The sequence below is a fragment of the Lacerta agilis genome, chromosome 17, assembly GCF_009819535.1.
Source record: "Lacerta agilis isolate rLacAgi1 chromosome 17, rLacAgi1.pri, whole genome shotgun sequence".
Lineage (NCBI taxonomy): Eukaryota > Metazoa > Chordata > Lepidosauria > Squamata > Lacertidae > Lacerta > Lacerta agilis.
Genome location: NC_046328.1, coordinates 39,622,932 through 39,642,839, shown reverse-complemented (window position 1 = coordinate 39,642,839; position 19,908 = coordinate 39,622,932).

The following is a 19,908-nucleotide window of genomic DNA, read 5'->3' as shown; positions in this document are numbered from 1 at the left end:
GAGATAAAGAGTTAGAAGAATTTTAAAAGACACCCGAAAGGAGCCCCGTTCAGGGAAGTTTTTAGTATGTGGTGTTGTATTGTGTTTTTAGTATTTTTTTGTCAGGAGCCGCCTCCAAGTCAGGCCTTGAGTTGAAAGACACCCGCCCCCTTGCACACCCACACCCACACCCACGTTGTGGTGTTCAGTACGACAAGCTACCACAAATCTGAGCCATGCCAACGAGGCCCTGATGTTGGCAGAGGGCCAGTATGCCAGTCAACACTGTTCCCACAGGGAATCTGCCCACTAGTGGAGGACCCCTCCCCACAAAAAAACCACTAGATTCCTGCATCTGCCCTCCCATGTGCTGCTGGGCTGGGCCTTCCCTGAGTTTCCGTTTGGACGGACCCACCCCAAAGTTCTGCCCACCACACGCCTAGCTGGTTGGCTGGCATATAATTCATGCCCCACCTTTTCTCCAAGAAGCTCAAGGTGCCAGGCAAGGTTCCCCCCCCCATTTGATCCCCATAACACCCCCCACCCCAAAGTCAGGCTGAGAGGCAGTGACCTGCCCAAGCTTCACTCATGGTGAGTGAGGATTTGAACCCCGGACTCCTGGGTCCTAGCCCGGCGCTCTAACCACTAGGCAACAGTGCGCTACGTTCCTCTGGGCTCCCACCCGCTACTCTCCGCAAACCCGCCCCCCCCCCAGAGGAAACATCAAAGGGACGTCTTCTCTGAAGCGGCTGACCCTCTCTCGCCCCGTCTCGCCGCCTCGTCTCGCTTCCCCGGTTATTGGCTGGCGGGTGGCGGGGAGAATTCTGGATTTCTCCTCTAGTCTGCTTTGCCCCAGGCGTTGGTCTCCATGGCAACGCGGCTGCATCCCCCCCCCCCAATCCCCAGGAAGGGTGCTTGGAAGAGGCAGGGATGGGGATAAATACTCCTCCTGTGACCTGCCCCCTAAGGCCTAAGCCACCCTGGACGGAGCAGAAACTTTGACCTTCCCTTTGGAAAGCGCAGGGGTTCTCTGGAAGCTCACTGCTGCTCTCTGGTGGCCAGCGAGCGGCATGGCGGCCGCTGGCGGAAAGCAGCACCCAAGGCCCGCTTCGCTCGCGCCCGCACGCCCCACCCCGAGAGCGCGCGGATCCCCTCTCTCCTCCCCCCCCGAAGGATCCTGGGAAGTGTAGTTTGTCAGGGCTGCTGGGGGTCTCGGCTCTGGGAGGGGTGGACTAGAGTTCCTGGGATTCTTTGGAGGGACCCAGAGAGCCGTTGTGGCTCCTCCTCCGTGAATTTGCCTAATCCTCTGTTTAAGCCACCCAGGTTGGTGGCCATCGCTGCCTCCAGTGGGAGGGAGTTCCACAGTTTAACCCTGTGCTGCGTGAAAAAGGGCTTTCTTTTATCCATCTTGAATCTGCCAACATCCAGCCAGTGTGGTGTAGTGGTTAAGAGCGGTAGACTGGTAATCTGGGGAACCGGGTTCATGTCTCCACTCCTCCACATGCAGCTGCTGGGTGACCTTGGGCTAGTCACACTTCTCTGAAGTCTCTCAGCCCCACTCACTTCACAGAGAGTTTGTTGTGGGGGAGGAAGGGAAAGGAGAAGGCTAGCCGCTTTGAGACTCCTTCGGGTAGTGAAAAGCGGGATATCAAATCCAAACTCTTCTTCTTCCACCAGTTCAAGTGTTAGGAGAGAGGAGGAAAACTTCTCTCTATCCATTTTCTCCATGCCAGGCACAATTTTATAAACTTTTATCATGTCTCCTCTTACTTGCCTCTTCTCCAAACCAAAATGTCCCAAGTTTTGCTATCTTTCCTCATAGGGGAGGGGCTCCATTCCTTTGATTATTTGGGTCGCCCTTTTCACACACTGCGTTGAAATCCCTTGGCTCCCCTTTTGTGTGTGTGTCTCTCTCTGTGTGTATACACACATGTCACATCAAGGAGCTTTACACACATATATATGACATGACTCATTCCAGACTCATTCAAAGAACTTTCCTTTCATAAACATACAACTGAGAACATACCTACAATCTCATGCTTATTCACTTTGTTCCTGCAGAGGATTCTCCCTGTTAACATTTAGGGATCTTCCTCTGTCTGCTTCACTTCAGGCAGAATACCCTGACAGGCACTCAGGATCCTGAAGAAACCTCTCTCTCTCAGCCATTCTCCCTCATGCACACAGAGAGAAGAGCAGAGAAGGCAGTTAAAAAACAACAGTTGCTGGAATAACAGTCACAACGGAATGGAATGCCTCTCTCATGTGACTCACAGTCAGCTAATCACATGAGAGAGCTACGGCCAAAGGAAAAACCCCATGTCAAAAAATACACAGCAAATCCCATTATCCTTAACATCCCCTCTGGAAGGATCTTGAGAAGTGTAGTTTTTCGGGATCCTGGGAACAACAGCTCTGCAAGGGATAAACTCCTGGGATTCTTTAAAAATCTGAGATCCTGGAGAGCCTCTGCCAGCCAGGGATGGCCAGAATCACTAGATGGCACCTTCCTGCATTTCTGTTTAAAGCAGCCTTTTCTTGCACACCATGAGGACTGGAATCTTACTTTCGCATAAAAGGAAGGGCTACAGCTTGGCGGTCAGAGCATCTGCTTGGCATGCAGAAGGTTGCAGGTTTGATCCCAGGCAACATCTCCAAGTAGGACTGGGAGAGACCCTTGAGCCCCAAATCCTGAAGAGCTACTGCCGGGCAGTGCTGACAGTATTGAGCTAAGTGGGACCGGTGACTTAGGATATTTTTAAGGCTCCTTCTTATGATCCTCCTGGCTTTCGTAGTGCAGGTGGAAGGCAAGAAGAGGAGATTGTTTGGCCACAGCCCTTGTGTTCTCCCACTGCCCAGCACATGTAATTAACTTTTTAATTCATTGGTAAATCAATTAACAGCCAAGCAGGGGGGCTGCCTTCTCACCAGAAATGAGCTTTCACTTTCAGGCTAAATCACAGAAGATGGAGCCAGCTTGTTTTCTGCTGCTCCAGGGAGTAGGAGGCAAGCAAGTGGATTCAAAATGCAAGGAAGGAGATTCCAACTAAACACCTGGCTGGGATTCTGTAGCTGTGATTGCTGCATTGCAGAGGGCTGGACTAGATGACACTTGGGGATCCCTTCCAATTCTGCAATTTTGGGATTCTATGAAATAAACCACACTTTTAAAAGCGTGACAAAGAAAAAAGGCCCGTGTTCTAGCCGGTAGCCCTCGATATAGTTTAGAAAGGAACACATTTGGCACTCATGAGACCTCACACCCACTTTCACGGAGAAATTGGCTTCTCGCGCAGGCAGCCTGGCAAAGGAGCTGTCCCAAAAAGCAACATCAACTCCTCAACCTGTTTTGTTGGTTTCCTCCTCGAGCAAAGCTGCTCCAGAATGCCATCCTCGCATTCCCCCCACTTTGTGTTGGGGAACGTGGACCTCCTAGGCTCCCTCGCCTTTCCTGTCTCGCCTCCTTCACATGGATCTCGGACCAGCAGAGGGTTATTTTTAGAGAATTAGCTGTGTCAGTTGAACTAAGTTAACAGGTGAGGCAGGAATAATTTGCTCCAGGGAAGGATGGGGGGGGGGAGAGATGTCGGAAAGGTTCGCTCTACAGAAGATGAGCCAGCAGGTGAGGGCCTGTTCACACAGCCACATGGGGGACGGGTGGGCAGCAACCACGTTTGTGGTAGGCTGACCATCTCACAGGACCACGTTCGGAGGCGGTTGCTTGGAATGACTGGAGGGGAGAGGCCTCTTACATGCTGGCTCCCAAACAGAGGCTTCTGGTTGGCCACTGTAAGAACCGGGCACTGAACTAGATGGACCCCCTTTGGCCTGTTCCAGCAGCCGGGCTCTATTCATAGGGCCTCCAGGCCCAGAGGCAGTCTACCTTAGGGGCATTGGACAACTGTGAGGACAGGAGGCTGGACTAGGCAGGCAGTTGAGAAGATTCAGCAGTCCCACCTTGTGTACTTATAGAACCTCCCAGATCAGGGACAGTGATGTCTACTTTGCCCACCTGTAGAGGAATCGTGTGGTGTTTCTGAGAGCTGCCACAGTTTAAGAGCACATCATTGCCTCATAAGAGGAGCCTTCTGGGTCCGACCAGAAACCCATTTAATGGAGCATCCAGTTCTCACAGTGGCCAACCAGATGCTGGAATCTAGATCCACGTGCAGCAGCAGCACTCCTGCATTCTTTGGCTTCCAGAAAGTGGTATTTGAGAAGCATTGCTGCCTCTGACCATGAAGGCAGTGCAAAGCCATCCTGGCTAGTAGCCATTGATAACCGTCTCCTCCATGAATGTGTCGAATCCCCTTTTAAAGCCATCCAGGTCGCTGGCCACTGCAGCCTCTAGTGGCAGGGAGTTCCACAGTTTAACTATGCTTCCATCTGTCCTGAATCTTCCAACCACCTCAGTAGAGTGCTTGGGTGTTTTAAGCCCCAATTCTACACCATATTCGTGCTCCAGTTCAGAGTCGACAAAGACTTTCCCGCAACAGCTCACAACCGAGCCACCCTGAGGTCATCTGTCCGCACTTCCCCCCAGTGTCCTTGTGTGAGCTGCCCTTTGGCTTTTGCCCCCTGGCCGTTTCAAAGAAGCCTCCCCCTCCCCGGCAGCCACCAGGTCCAGCTGTCACGGAGCAGTGAGGTAAGAAACGAGCAAGACTAATGAATGCAGTAACAGCCACTTAAAATAAAGTATGTTTTATTAAAAGCAATAATGGCTGCTCGTGTCGGGGACGCGGCATGCGGCTTGCCGCTGGACCGAGAATGACAAATCGACAGTCCCCAGACCACTCTGCCCTTTGGAGATATCTGCTGCCTGCGGACGGGAATTTGGCAGGCTTCCACCCCACGACTGAATATAAGTTCATAAGAAGGACCCGCTGAATCAGGCCGTGTCTCATCTAGCCCAGCCTCCTGTTCTCACAGTGGCCAACCATAGGGGAAGCCCCCGAGCAGGACCCGAGTGCAAGAGCAACTCTCCCCTTCTGGGATTTCGAGCAACTGATTGATGGATCAAGTTTTCTTACATGCTGATTTTGCACAACGAGCTGCGCCCAAAGTGGCTTGCGGCAAACATTCAAAACACTGAAATGCGGAGCGTTGGAAATGCAAAATATTCAAAATACAGAGCAGGTCTGTAAATTCAGAAATGACAAAAAGCAACGATTTGGTAAACACAGAATAAATTCAATGTAACAAAATAATCTAGCTTCATTACATAAATACAAACCAGAACAAGAGCTAACCATTTTCTGGCCCTGGTCTTGCTGCGCTGCAAGGAGCTTTGCCTAAATAAAGCACAGAGAGGAGAGAAAGATGACAGTCAGCTTGCTGCCCTCATCCTTACTCCAGAGGAGACTGGCGGCAGCAGGAGGGCAGCGATGGCCAGCCTCTTCTCCAGCCTCCTGGAAGTCCAGCTGGTGGTGCGCGTCTTATTGCTCTAGTATTCAGGAGCATGACTGCCTTTGAATTTGTCCAATCCTCTTTTAGAGCCATCCAAGTTGGTTACCATCCCTGCCTCCTGTGGCAGCGAGTTCCATAGATTAACCCTCTTCTGCCTGTCCTGGATTTTCCAACACTGCCTTGCTTTGATGGTGTAGTACAGTTCAGAGATGGTGTGGGCACATGCACACACAACCCTCCTGTGTTGGCGTGGGCATCTGAGCAAATCGTGGGAAGCTGCCTTCTATCAGCTCATCCATCTAGCTCAGTGTTGCCAACATGGGCTGGCAGCAGCATTCAGGGATTCAGGCAGGGAGCTTCTCCCAGCCCAGCCTGGAGATGGATTGAACCGGGGATCTTCTGCACAACATGCCAGGTGCTTGGCCACTGAGCTTGGCCCCATCCGCGGAATTTATTGGGGAAATGGAGGTGTTTACTCCTTCCATCTTTTATATAAAGTCCCCAAGCTGGGTAGCATTAAAAGAGGACTGGGCAGATTCCTGGAGGTCAAAGGCCGGCAGTGGCTGCGATGAGAGCCAACGCCTAGGAGCCGAGAGGTCTTCAGCCCCTCAATAAATATTTGAGGGGGCTGCCCCACAGTTGATGGGCATTGCCATTCAAATGGTGTGCATTGTTGTTGTTGTTTAGTCGTGTCTGACTCTTTGTGACCTTGTGGACCAGAGCACGCCAGGCACTCCTGTCTCCCACTGCCTCCCTCATGCCAGTCGCTTCGAGAACACTGTCCAACCATCTCATCCTCTGTCGTCACCTTCTCCTTGTACCCTCCATCTTTCCCAACATCAGGGTCTTTTCCAGGGAGTCTTCTCATGAGGTGGCCAAAGTCTTGGAGCCTCAGCTTCAGGATCTGTCCTTCCAATGAGCACTCAGAGCTGATTTCCTTCAGAATGGAAAGGTTTGATCTTCTTGCAGTCCATGGGACTCTCAAGAGTCTCCTCCAGCAGCAGAATTCAAAAGCATCAATTCTTCGGCGATCAGCCTTCTTTATGGTCCAGCTCTCACTTCCATACATCACAACTGGGAAAATCAAACTTTAACTATACGGACCTTTGTCAGCAAGGTGGTATCTCTGCTTTTTAAGATGCTGTCTAGGTTTGTCATTGCTTTCCTCCCAAGAAGCAGGCGTCTTTTAATTTCGTGACTGCTGTCACCGTCTGCAGTGATCATGGAAACCAAGAAAGTAAAATCTCTCACTGGTGTGCATATACCACATCATATGATCAATTATGCAGGGCGGGGCTTACCTGGGCCCCCCAATGTTTTAATCAAGTTGGCACCCCTAGTGGCTACTAGCCATGAATGGTGTGTATTATTGCATTTCAGCAAATACTCTGAATAATACCAGTTGCTGAGAATTGCAAGTAGGGGAGAGTGGCTGCTTTTGTGTCCAGGCCCTCTTCTTGGGCTCCTGTTTGGGGGGGGGGGTCTGTTTGGCTGCTACTGTGAGAACAGGGTGTTGGACTGGATGGCCTGATCCAAAAATAATTATAAAATGATAGAAAGAGATTTTCTAGGCTAGAGAGAGGTTTTCCTTCATTTCGCATTAACTTTGGACCTCGTGGACATCCAAGGAAGCTGAACACTGGGAGATTCTGGAGAGATAACAGAAAATACTTCACGCAGCACAGAGTTAAACTGTGGAACTCTCTTCCACAGGAGGCAGTGGGGGTCACAAACCTAAACAGAAAACAGAAGCCGGGAGCAGGTCTCACGGTCCAGATATGAGCAGTTCCATAGCCACCCTGCAGAGGGCAGTTTGTTGTTCAGTCGTTCAGTCGTGTCCGACTCTTCGTGACCCCGTGGACCAGAGCACGCCAGGCACGCCTATCCTTCACTGCCTCTCGCAGTTTGGCCAAACTCATGTTAGTAGCTTCGAGAACACTGTCCAACCATCTCATCCTCTGTCGTCCCCTTCTCCTTGTGTCCTCCATCTTTCCCAACATCAGGGTCTTTTCCAGGGAGTCTTCTCTTCTCATGAGGTGGCCAAAGTACTGGAGCCTCAACTTCAGGATCTGTCCTTCCAGTGAGCACTCAGGGCTGATTTCTTTAAGGATGGATAAGTTTGATGATCTTGCAGTCCATGGGACTCTCAAGAGTCTCCTCCAGCACCATAATTCAAAAGCATCAATTGTTCGGCGATCAGTCTTCTTTGTGGTCCAGCTCTCACTTCCATACATTACTACTGAGGGCAGAGGGCAGTAGCGGCACGCATTTCCCTAACCAATGGCACACACTGCCATTCCATGGGCTAAGATAGAAACCTTGTGTGTGTGTGTGTGTGTGTGTGGAGCCCTCCAGAAGGCAACTCTGAATCGCGTTGCCAGTCAGGTGGCATTCTGAAGAGGGTCTCTTTTGGGAAGGCTGGCGAATCAAATTAACCGGCTCGCCAGGCACAATTACGGGGAAGCCCGCGGTGTGAAATGCGCCAAAATTAAAACCCGCCGTGCAGGGAGCCAGGAGCCTGCCACTTGCGCAGAGCTGACTGCATCAGGTGGCGGAGGAAACCGGGGGAGGGGGAGGGGAGAAGTGGGTTCATCGGCAGTGCCAAGGAGGCCCTCCGGCCCCCCGCTCCCATAATTCTCTCTCTCACCACTTGCCGGCACTGGGCCTCGTGTGGGACTGGCAGCCTGGCCGTGTGCAGCGTGGCTCTCTCGCTTCCTCACAATAAAACACATACAGAGCCATAAAATTGCAGGGCCGTTAGGGGATCCGAGGGTCATCTAGTCCAACCCCCTGCAATGAAGGAATCACCTTGGGACACGGGCAAGAAAAGCAGGAATGCGGGTGCCAGGAAGGATAGAAATAGGTCAAAAGAGAGCGCATTCGAATTTATTGTGCATTCAATTATTTATCGGGCTCCACCCCACTTAACAGCACGGCCTCCGCATAAACGCCGTTGTGCAATGTTTTAGGACCTTGGACAGCTCTGGGGCTTTAAGGACACCCACCCAGGTGCATTGAGGTGGCCACAATGTGAATTCTTTCTAGTAGCACCTTAGAGACCAACTGAGTTTGTTCCTGGTATGAGCTTTCGTGTGCATGCACACTTCTTCAGATGTGTATCTGAAGAAGTGTGCATGCACACGAAAGCTCATACCAGGAACAAACTCAGTTGGTCTCTAAGGTGCTACTAGAAAGAATTTTCGATTTTGTTTTGACTATGGCAGACCAACACGGCTACCCACCTGTAACTGGCACAATGTGAATGTAGCATTTGCTACCCTCTCAATTTATCAGGCCGGTGGGGGCCCGTCCCAGTCGCTGGAAGCCGCAGGAGAGGAGAGCGCTCTTGTGCTCAGGTTCTCTGGCTTCCCTTCGGGGCCCCTGGGTGGCCACTGGCAGAGCAGGATGCTGTTCCGATGGAACCTTCAGGTCCAGAGGCAGTCTATCTCGATTCCTGGCTTCTTAGGGTCATTTGGCCATGGTGAGGACAAGAGGCTAGGATCGATGCTTCTTCCCCTTTGGCCTGACCCAGCTGCCAGACTCGCCACAGGGAGATCTACTGCGCTAGCAGAGCCTCCATACCCAGCGGCAGTCTACTCCTGAATGCCAGAGAGTGGGGGCCACACCACTGGAGAGCTGCTGTTGCGCTCAGGTCCTGCTCGGGGACTTCCTTTTGGCGCACCTGGTTGGCCACCGGGAGAACAGGAGGCTGCGCTACATGGGTCCTGATCCAGCAGGTGCTTCTTACAAACCAGAAGCCGAAAATCCAGTCTGCTGGGCTCTCTTCTCGCCGCCTGCCTGCCTGCCTGCCTTCCCTCCCCGCCCTTCCTCGAGCGCCTCGGGCACAACAGGCTCCCCCCGCCGCGCGCCGAGCCGGATGAAAGCCCATCTGTGACAATCATCATAACAATCATGACGATATTTATACGGAGCCTAATGTCTCCGAGCATCCTCGAGGAAGCCATGCCGAGGCAGGCGCGGCGCCCGCGGCTCATTACGAGCAGCGCTTCGCCGCTCCGGGCGCCCGAGAAGAGGAGGCGGGCGAGCGAGCGAGCGAAGGAAGGAAGGCGCTCATTACAGCTCTTCTCCTTTCCTCGCCAAGCGGAGCGGGGAGTGTATGTGTGGGGGGGGGGGGAGCGCTTATCCCACCCCTCCCCACACCGCACTTGGCAGCCGGGGCTTCTGTTGCCCCGAGGGGACAGGATCGTAGAATGGTAGAGTTGGAAGGGACCCCCAAGGGGCATGTAGTCCAACCCCCTCCTGCAACGCGGGAATCGCAGCTATCCTGGAGGAGGAGGAAGAGAAGGAGTGGCAGGTTTTGTGCCCCGGTGGAGAAAAAGCGCGGAGGGATCTGGCCCACGGGCTCGAGTCACCAGCAGGAATCACCTACGCAAGCTTGGTGGGGTCAGTGGCGTCCCAGGCGCTGGTCGACCGGTGCTTTTCACAGCCTTCCGGCTCCCTGAACAAGGGGAAACAGGGTTCAGCAGGAAGTGGGATTTTCTATCCAAATAACGGATGGGAAGCATTAGGCCCCAAAGCGGGTGCAACAAATGCGAAACTCTCTCTGTCTGGTGCCCGGGATGCTCTCCAAGCCACCGTCCCCTTTAGCCACAGCACTTACCCCCAAGCCACGCCCCTCTCCCAGACCACACCCCCATCGTTAGGTCACGCCCATATCCCCAGGTCACGCCCCTTACCGCTCTTGCTCCGCCCCTTTCCTTGAGTATTTTTACCTGTTTGGAATCTGTCCTTGAATGCAGACTAAATGCATCTTGCCCGCTTGGCTGGAGGATAGAGGAGTGGGTGTGTCAATTAACATATGTTGCCCCACCCACTTTGCTTCTGGCCCTGCCCACCAGTGGCACGTGCCCCCCTCCCACTGACTTGGCCATCAAGCCTGTCAGTGCCGGGCAGTTTCTGGCGCTTCTATTCAAACTAGTCCTGTATTCAGAATGGTGAGGACTAGAACCTTGTTTTGGTTTTAACTGAAGGGCCATAGAACCGTGAGAACAGGATGCTGCTGCACTATGATCGGTCATTGGCTGGATCCAGTAGCCTGGCTCTTCTCGTGTTCTTATGGAGCCTCCAGGTGCAGAGGCAGTCTATCTTGACTCCCAGGTTCTATGGGGCTCTTTGGCCCCAGAGGAGGCTGGAGGAGACGGGCCCCCTTTGGCCCGATCCGGGCTCCTCTTGATGTTTAAGAAGCGTCGCTGCCGTCACAAACACATGGTGGGGTCCCCTCCCCCCTTTTTTCCCCGGGGACGTTAAGGCAAGCAGGGAACAAAATGAAAGCCTTCTGACGTGGAGCAACAGGGAGCAAGGAAATAATTTGCAGGCTTCTCCGATGGCTTTGGGGACTGTGGCGCAGGAAGCGGGGCCTCCCCGACAAATAATTGGCAGGGCTGGAGGCCTCGGGCTTCGTGCCCACCCCTTTCGCGCGCTCTTCTTCGCAGGCAATTACCGGCTCTCCCTCCTCGGCGCCCGTTCGCCGTTCCTGCCGGGGTGACCTCTATTCTCTGGCAATTAACGGCTCGCCAAGAGGGAGGCTGCCAGGTAGAGCTCTTCCCGGCGGAGGGAGACACTCATTAGGAGAGCGGCAGGTAATTGGAGCAGATGGAAGGAGGGGGAATTGAGGCTGGGGGCGCCCCGAGGCTGGGACAGAGGGAACGGAGATGGGGGGGGAGCACTGGAAAGCACGCCTCGGGCGAAAGCCCCCTAACCCAAAATGCAAGCCCCGGACACACACAAACAGGGACGCAGGAAGCTGCTTTAGGAAGAGCCAGGCTGCTGGTCCATCAGGCCCAGTGTTCCCTACTCTGACTGGCAGCTGCACCCCAGGTTGTAAGGGCAAGAGACTCGCCCACCCGGAGATGCTGAGGGGGCTTGAGCCAGGGGGCTTCTGCAGATGCTCACCCACCGACCTGCAGCCCCACCCCCCTTAAATTTAAAGGAAGATTCCAGTCCTCATGGTTCAAAACTGAGGAGCTATTCCAAGATAGGGGGCTTGCTCCACCTGGCTTCATATTGTCCACACTGATTGGCAGCGGTGTCCGGGTTCTAAGGGCAGGAGCTGTAAAAGAGCTGTGAGTCAGCCAGGAGGGATTTGAACTCGCAGCCAGGAGCCCACCTCTTCTCTCTGAACCCCCAACTGTATTGCCTATTTCTCCACCCACTGCCCCCAAATGGAATCCAAACCTTCCTGCAGTGACAGCAGCAGGCCTTCCTGGGCCGACTCTTTGCCTTCTCTCCCCTTCTCATTTGGTATTGGGGAGGGGGGAGAGAAAAGGGGGGTCCTCATTGGAAGACCGAGCCCATTGCTGCAAGCAAGTGCCACTAGAGGCTCATCCCGGAACTGCCACCCCCATAAAAGGATATTTTTGAAACATGCATTTCCATAACCATTTGCTAGAGGCAAACATCTCTCCCTCTGCCGCAGGGACAGCCTGCCCATCCAGGGAGAGGAATCTGGACCCCCCCCCCCCCAGGCAGAACTGATGGAAGTCTCAGGAAGATCCTCTGCCCACTATGAGATTCCCACCCCTCCCTCTCTAATGAAGGAATTGGCACCCCAGGAGGGTGTGGAGATTGAGGGCTGTACCTGGAGAGAGAAGAGGGAGGAATTTCTCTTGGGCTTCAAAGGAGAATCCAAGCCATGAACCTTAGAGGAGGAACTAGCCAAGATGAGAACTAGGCTAGTATGGTTTGGCCGCTTTGGCTAGCAAGTGGCATCTGTGATGTCAATACAAGTGTGAGATTTTTATGCCAGGGGAGGGAGGCAGAGCAACGCTCTCTCTCTCCCCCTGCTGGAAGGAAGTGGAGCTGACTTTTCCCTTCCAGGAGAATAGAAGAGTGCGGTCCATTTCCAAACTCATGGACCAGCCTCCATCCCCAGTCGAGAGGCCAAACAGCACACTCAGAAATTGTCCCTGTTGACCCAGGAGAATCAGTCCCATTTTCAAAATCTATGGTGTAAAACAATTCCTATTTAGCCTTCTAGGGAGACCTGGGAGGCGGTACTCTTAATAATAATAATAGTAATAATAATAATAATTACTACTACTACTACTACTGGAAGTGTGTTCATGTATAAACCATGTGACCCTCATGAAGGCACTTCCGTCTCAAGCCAGCAGTGGGAGCAAGAGAGACCCATTTCTGAACAGGGGCTCAGAGAGGGCAGAGGTCAAGGGATCACTGTGTTTTGGGTCACGCAGATTAGGTCCATTCATTATGCCGATCGAACTGGATTTGTCCCCATCCCTGACTGGTAGCCAGGCTCAGCCCAAGGGGGTCCGTGAAGGTGGAAGCTCCCGCCAGGGCTGGCCCTAGACCTTTTGCTGCCCAGGACATTGAAGAGCCACCAGGTGACAACTGCCGCCCTATATAACCAAACACACATCCTCTTTATCATTCTGCTATGTGCACTACAACCGGATCTTACGTGGGAGTTATGCTCCAGGGATGGCGCATGTACGCAAAAGCACGTACAAGATCTCATGGGGACGTCCGAGCTCCCACAAGATTTTGTGTGACCACCCCCAGGCTTCCAGAGCCAGCGTGCTGAGAGGGCCTGGCCTGGAAAGGATGGCAGAGACTTTAGAAGCTCTTTCAGCGGCGCAGCTAGCTGCTCGGGTGCCTGGTGCGGGGGCGTGTCCTGCAGCCGGGGGCGGGGTGATTGACCCCCATGGGGTGGGGCGAGCCTCTTCACCTTGTGGAGCCTCTCTGCCACCCCCTCCTCAGCTGGAGGGCAGCTGAGGAAGAGGCAGATGCAAGTCCCACGCTGCCGTTTCAGGCAGCACAAAACCTGCAGGCGCCTAAGCCACCATGTCACTCCTAAAAAGTTTCATGAGCCCCCTTTTTAAAAAAACACATTTTGTCACACTCACCCTCAGTGAGGTCACCCGGGGTGGAACACACCCACCGCACCCCCCCTTCCTCCTCTTTCTGCACTTGGGAAAACCTTGCGTGGTTGAAGGCTGACCCGTTGAAATTGTGCAACTTAAACCACAGACGATTGAAATAATACAATCCTGGGGTTGCAAGGTAACCCAGGGGTCATCTAGTCCAACCCCCTGAAAGACAGGAATAACAGCTAAAGGATCCCTGGCAGAGAGTCACCCAACCTCTGCTTAAGAAGCTCCTGTGAAGGAGAGCCCACCTCTTGAGCGAGTCTGTTCTCCTGCCGAACAGCTCTTGCCATCAGAAAAGTTCTTCCTAATGGAATCTGATTTCTTCTAATTTGAAGCTGTTGGAACCTTCCAGGGCAGCAGAAAACAAGCTTGCTCCCTCTTCCATGAGAGAACCCTCTAGATATTTGAAGATGGCTATCATATCTCCTCTCAGTCTCCCTTTCCCAAGGCTAAACATACCCATCTCCTTCAACTGTTCCTCATAAGGCTTGGTTTCAAGACCTTTAATCATCTTGGTCACCCTCCTCTGCACACATTCCAGCCTGTCAGTATCCTTGTGGCACCGAGAACTGGACACAGGACTCCAGGCGTGTAGAATAGAGTGGGACTATGACTTCCCTTGACCTAGACACTAGACTTCCGTTGAAGCAGCCTAGAATTGCATTAGCCTTTTTAGCTGCTGCATCACACTGTTGGCTTGTGTTAAGCTTGTGGTCCACCAAGACCCCTCAGTCTTTTGTTTGTGCATCTGGTTCTTCCTGCCTAAGCGCAGACCCTGACATTTGTCCCTCTTGAAATTCGCTTTGTGAGGTCGGGCCCAGTTCTCCAATCTGTTGAGGCCATCTGGTGAAACGTGTGTCAGACGCCATCGTGCTGCATTTGTTCAGGGTTGTTGAGCAGACACTGAGCAGCGGGTCGGCCTGGGTCCTTCTGAAGTCTGCTGCTGCTGCTTTAGAGATCCTCTTCAGACGGCTCCTCTGGGGTGGGGGAGAGTGAAAAGGCGGCTCGTCAGGGCGGGAGGGAGCAGGGGAGCAGGGACCATGCTTTGCCACCCCAGGGGCACTTGCCTCCACCGGCCTCATAGTAGGCCTAGCCTTGCCTCCTGCCAAGTGCCAACACCAGCTAAGCTGTCTGCCCCGTGGACCAGAGCTGCTTTGACGGAGGTGCCATCCACACACACACACACACACACACACACCGCCCCATCCACCAATTCCTGGAACGCACTGCCATCTTCAGAGCAGGCAGCCAATTCTCCGCGAAGTACGTCTTTCTCTGCCCGGTGGTCTTCGGGGCCCTTGGACAGGGGCGCTAACAAGCCCATCGCGCCATTGCAAAGGATTAGGTGCTCATCGTTGTTAACACGCTGTTTCCTATAAATAAGTAATTTGTCCCCAAACTTGTGTTCAATTATTAAACAAAACACAGGCGTAATTCGGCTGTTCCAGAGATGAAGCGGTGTGTGCTTGGGAGTCCCCGGCTGCCTTCTCCTCCTCACTTGCAGGCTTCTGGGGGACAGCCCTTGAAAGTGGGTGAGGTGGCAGGGAGCCAGCAGGTGTCTAGCACCCACAGGATGAGGAGGGGGAGCCGGATGTGTGTCTATATGCAGGGGAGCAAGAAAGAGAGAGAAAATGGGGGAGGATGGGGTGCATTGGTGAGTGTGCATGTGTGTGGGAGGGAGGGAGGGAGGGAGGGAGGGAGGGGGGAGAGTGGGAATACAGAGGGGTGGGTTTGGGAGATGTGTGAGAAAAAGAGAATGAATTGATGATAGTTGAATGATGTAGTGTTGGGGGGGGGGAGATCAAACCTCTCCATTCTGAGGGAAATCAGCCCTGAGTGCTCACTGGAAGGACAGATCCTGAAGTTGAGGCTCCAGTACTTTGGCCACCTCAGAAGAAGACTCCCTGGAAAAGACCCTGATGTTGGGAAAGATAGAGGGCACAAGGAGAAGGGGACGACAGAGGATGAGATGGTTGGACAGTGTTCTCGAAGCGACTGGCATGAGTCTGCCCAAACTGCGGGAGGCAGTGGAAGACAGGAGTGCCTGGCAGGCTCTGGTCCATGGGGTCACAAAGAGTCAGACACGACTAAACAACTAAACAACAACCTAGGGGGTGGGAGATGATCCAGGTGAATGAAGACCTGGCTATATACATGCCTGGCCCTCCTCTGGATGCTTCCTGGGTTAACAATTCACTTTTGAACATTTGGACAATACTAAATCCCAGTTGCTGGAGGTCCCAGGAGGGGAGAGGGCTCTGGTGCGAATCCTGCTTGCTGGTTTCCCAAGGAAGCCTCTGGTACCACCGTGGGAATAGGATGCTGGAGTATGATGGGCCATTGGCCTGATCCGCAGGGTCTTCTTAGGTCTTGATGGAACCTCCAGGTCAAGAGGTAGTCTACCTAGATTCCCAGGTTCTTGGGGCCACTTGGCCACTGTGGGAACAGGGTGCTGCGCTAGATGGGCCACTGTCCTAATCCAGCGGGCTTTTCTCACGTTCTTCTGTTCTTCTTCTACGGGTCTTGGCCCTTGTGCCTTGAGCTGTGCTTGCTAGTTGAATGGGTGCTGCCCCATTTTTTCCTGAATATGGTTGTGTCCAAGGAAAAACTCCACCTCCATTTGCTATAGCTAAGATTGCCACCTTTGGTTGGGCAAAATAAAGGACAGGTCAGGATGAGCCTGAATGCGTGAAAAAAGACATCTCTTTTGAAGTCCCAACAGGACAGGGGACACCTTTTTCTCCAAAAAGGACGCTCACGTTTTTCTAGGGGTGGGTGGCAACCCCTGCTGCAGCAGCTGCTCAACCCCCAACCCTTCCATCAGGAGCAAACTCCTTCCAAAGTCTCTTTCCTCCCGCCCCCCCCCCCCGCACCCCCAGAGCCGTTGAATTATTCTGCAATAGGGGAATTTGTGGTTTTAGACAAATCACACCAGAGACCTCCTCCCTCCTTCCCGCCCTCTCCTCCAAAGGAAAGCTCTCTTCAAGGAGAGGATCTGATTAAAATAATACATTAGTCGGGCCTCAAACTTGTGCAATAATATCATGATTAAAAAGTGCAGCTGGGTGATGAGAGGCCTGCGGACGGGGAGGCAATTAAATCAATCTTGGAGGAGGAGGAAGGAAGGCCTGAAAAGAGATGGGGGGGTTGGACTTGAAAGGGAGGCTTAAAGGAGAGGAGCGGCAGGCTTAATCGGAGCAGCTCAGAAGGTCTTAAGCTGATGCTCAATGGAGTTATCTCTGGTTCCACGTAGACCAAGAATAAAGGCAAGGAATGTAATCTGGGGAGCGGAGGAGGAGGAGGAGAAAGGAGACCTAATGATTGGGGACCCCTTTAAAAACACCCCGCCCCCCTCCAAACTTCTCACAAACCCTGCATGTTTTGGCATGATCTCAGATCTTTGGACTAGGTTGCCTGGGAGATCAGAGTTCGAAAACCGCTCATATCAGCTGGTCACCACCTCTCAGGGCTGTTGTGAGGATGAGATGGGGATGAAGAGAGCCAGGGACCTGGAGTGAGGAGGAGATATAAATGCAGTAATGGATTTGTGCAAAGGATGGAGGTGTGCCCGGACATAAGGGGGCCCACCTAGTCCAGCCTCCTGTTTTCACAGCGGCTGACCAGATGCCCCCAAGGGAAACCCCCAGAGCAGGATCCGAGTGCAAGAGCCCTCTCCCCTCCAGGGGTTTCTAGCAACTGGGATTCAGAAGCATCCTCGGTTTTCCATTTTTTTTGCATTGCATTGAAATGAATGTACTGTATGTTAGGTCAATCAGTGGGCAGCAAGGCAGGTAACATTGTCTCTGGTGGAAAGCAAGCTGCAGCAGAGTGGAAGCAGCGCTGCTGGCGACGAAGATGGCTCAGGACAGAAATCTCGGCCTTCTCAAATCCCTGTTAAAAATGAGTAAACGGTAAGTTCTTTCACAAAGCCATGGGTTGTGCCAAATGTTTGTCCTACTCAGAGCAGACCCATTGGAAATAGATCCCCGCCCCCATGAATTTCAATGGACCTATTCATATTTTTGAGGCACGCGGGTGGCGCTGTGGTCTAAACCACTAAGCCTCTTGGGCTTGCCGATCAGAAGATCGGTGGTTCGAATCCACGCGATGGGGTGAGCTTCCGTTGCTCGGTCCCTGCTCCTGCCAACCTAGCAGTTCAAAAGCACGCCAGTACAAGTAGATAAATAGGTACCGCTCCGGCGGGAAGGTAAATAGCGTTTCCGTGCATTACTCTGGTTCACCAGAAGCGGCTTTGTCATGCTGGCCACATGACCTGGAAGCTGTACGCCGGCTCCGTCGGCCAGTAACACGAGATGAGCGTCACAACCCCAGAGTCGTCCGCGACTGGACCTAATGGTCAGGGGTCCCTTTACCTATTCATATTTTGCAGTAGAACTCAGCTGGGTGTGATCCTGGGCCTGCCTGCTCTGCGTTTGTAATGCTGCGCGCAATGACTAACCTCGTGGAATCCTAGATTTGTAGGGTTGGAAGAGACCCCCAAGGGTCATCTAGTGGAACCCTCTTCAATGCAGAATCTCTAATGTGGACCCCTTGCCCTGTTTCCCCTCTGCTTGACTTCCCACCAGCTTCTTCTTCTAAACCTCCAATTATCTGGTGAAATACGAGGGGCATAAAACCTCCCCAAACTAGCCTTCTCCAAGGACGGCATGCTGGCTTTTATGACCCCAGAGCACGTCGAGAGTGCAACATTGCGGCCGCCACAGCAGCTGCATTATTTACTGCCCAGCTACTCCTCTAATTAACTGCAGTGAAAAAATAATATTTATCCCTGTGTGATGGGGAACAATGAATGCAAAAGATCTTTGATGGCGAAGATATAGCCTCCTGCAGAGGGCAAGGCAGAGAGAGGCTTATTTGCTGGGTGTCATTACAGACCCGATAAAACACGCAGCGCACTCCGGGAAGGATATATGAGGGTCTATAAAATATTATAATGAGCCTGGGACCACCAGAGACCTTGGCTAGCACTAGAGCTGGAAGGCCTGGACGCCAGCTCTGGTAGAACTTGGATTTTCTGGAGGAACAAAAACAGCACCTTTAGCTATGGATGCCATGAGAGGCAGCGGTGGTGTAGTGGTTAGAGTACCGGACCTGGGAGAGACCAGGGTTCGAATCCCCCTACTCGGCCATGAAGCTCACGGGGTGTGACCTCGGGGCCCAATCGCTGTTTCTCTCAAACTAACCTACCTCACAGGGTTGTTGGGGGGGTTAAATTAGGAGGCAGGGAGAACCATGTACACTACCTTGAGCTCCTCTGGGAGGGGAAAGGTGGGATGTAAAGGAAAACAAACAAACAAACAAACAAACAAATATCCCTCCAAAAAATTCAGTCCAATATCACCCAAATTTCAAAACCTTTTTTGTGTGGGGGGGAGGGCTCTCTCTCTCTCTCTCTCTCTCTCTCTCTCTCTCTCTCATGGTCATCAATGCTTTCATGCAAATCTATGGTGTGACCACATTTGGAATATACAGCACTTTGTGTGTCTATAGTTCTGGTCGCTTCAACCCCCCCCCCCCAAAAAAAAATGGAATTGGGAAAAGTTCAGAAAAGGGCCACCAGACTGATTGAAGGGTTGGATCGACACTCCTACAAGGAAAGTATGCAGGATTTGGGACTTCTAAATTTGGAGAAATGTCGAGGAAGAGGCAACATGATAGAAGTTTATAAAACAATGCATGGCCCAGTGAAAATGGGCAGAGAAAAGCTTTTCCTGCTGTCTCCTATTGCTAGAATCCATTCAAGCTGAATGCTGGGAGATATAGGACAGCTGAAAGGAAGCCCTTTTTCATGCAGCGCAGAATTAAACTGTGGAACTCCCTCCCACAGGAGGCAGGGATGGCCACCAGCTTGGATGTGTTAAAAGAGGATAAGGCAAATTCACGGAGGATCTGCTCTGCTCTCATGGAAGGAGGCAGCCATGCTTCCGAATCCCAGCTGCTGGAAAACCACAGGAGGGGAGAGGGGTCTTGTGTTCGAATCCTGCTTGCACAGTGGCTGGCCGCTGTGAGAACAGGAGTCTGGCCTAGATGGGCCATTGGCCTGATCCAGCAGGCTTTCCTGACTTACTTACATACTCTACACTTGTTTCCATCAGCATCCTCGTCCTGGGGGCCTGATGAAGAGGTCTAGGGGCCACATCCCCCAAACACCCATGTCCTCTAGGACTGCAGCTCTGGCCAATGCATCTAAGTAGCATCTCAGGAGGGCGAGGAGAGGAGGAGCGACTCTCGAGGAGACCCTCCAGAGCACTGAGGGGAGCAGCCTTGGGAAGTTCTGCCTGATTCCTCAGCCCTGATTCATGAAAGCGGCCAGGCCATGAGTGATATTCCCAGGAGAGCATTTAGACGGGAGCCGGTGCGAGTAATTTAGTGGGAGCATTAAGACAGCACCGGATTACTTATTTATGGGAACTTCTTGACAGATCTGTCGCTCCATAATTCATGCCGCTGAGCGTTTAGTCAGGGTCGCCAGTAAATAATTCACTTATTATAAACTAAGGGGTGTTTTGCGGGAGGCTGAATTACGGCCTCCCTCCTGATTCGGGGCTGTAAATATGGAAAGTGACGGCGCCATCGTCTTCCCAGACTA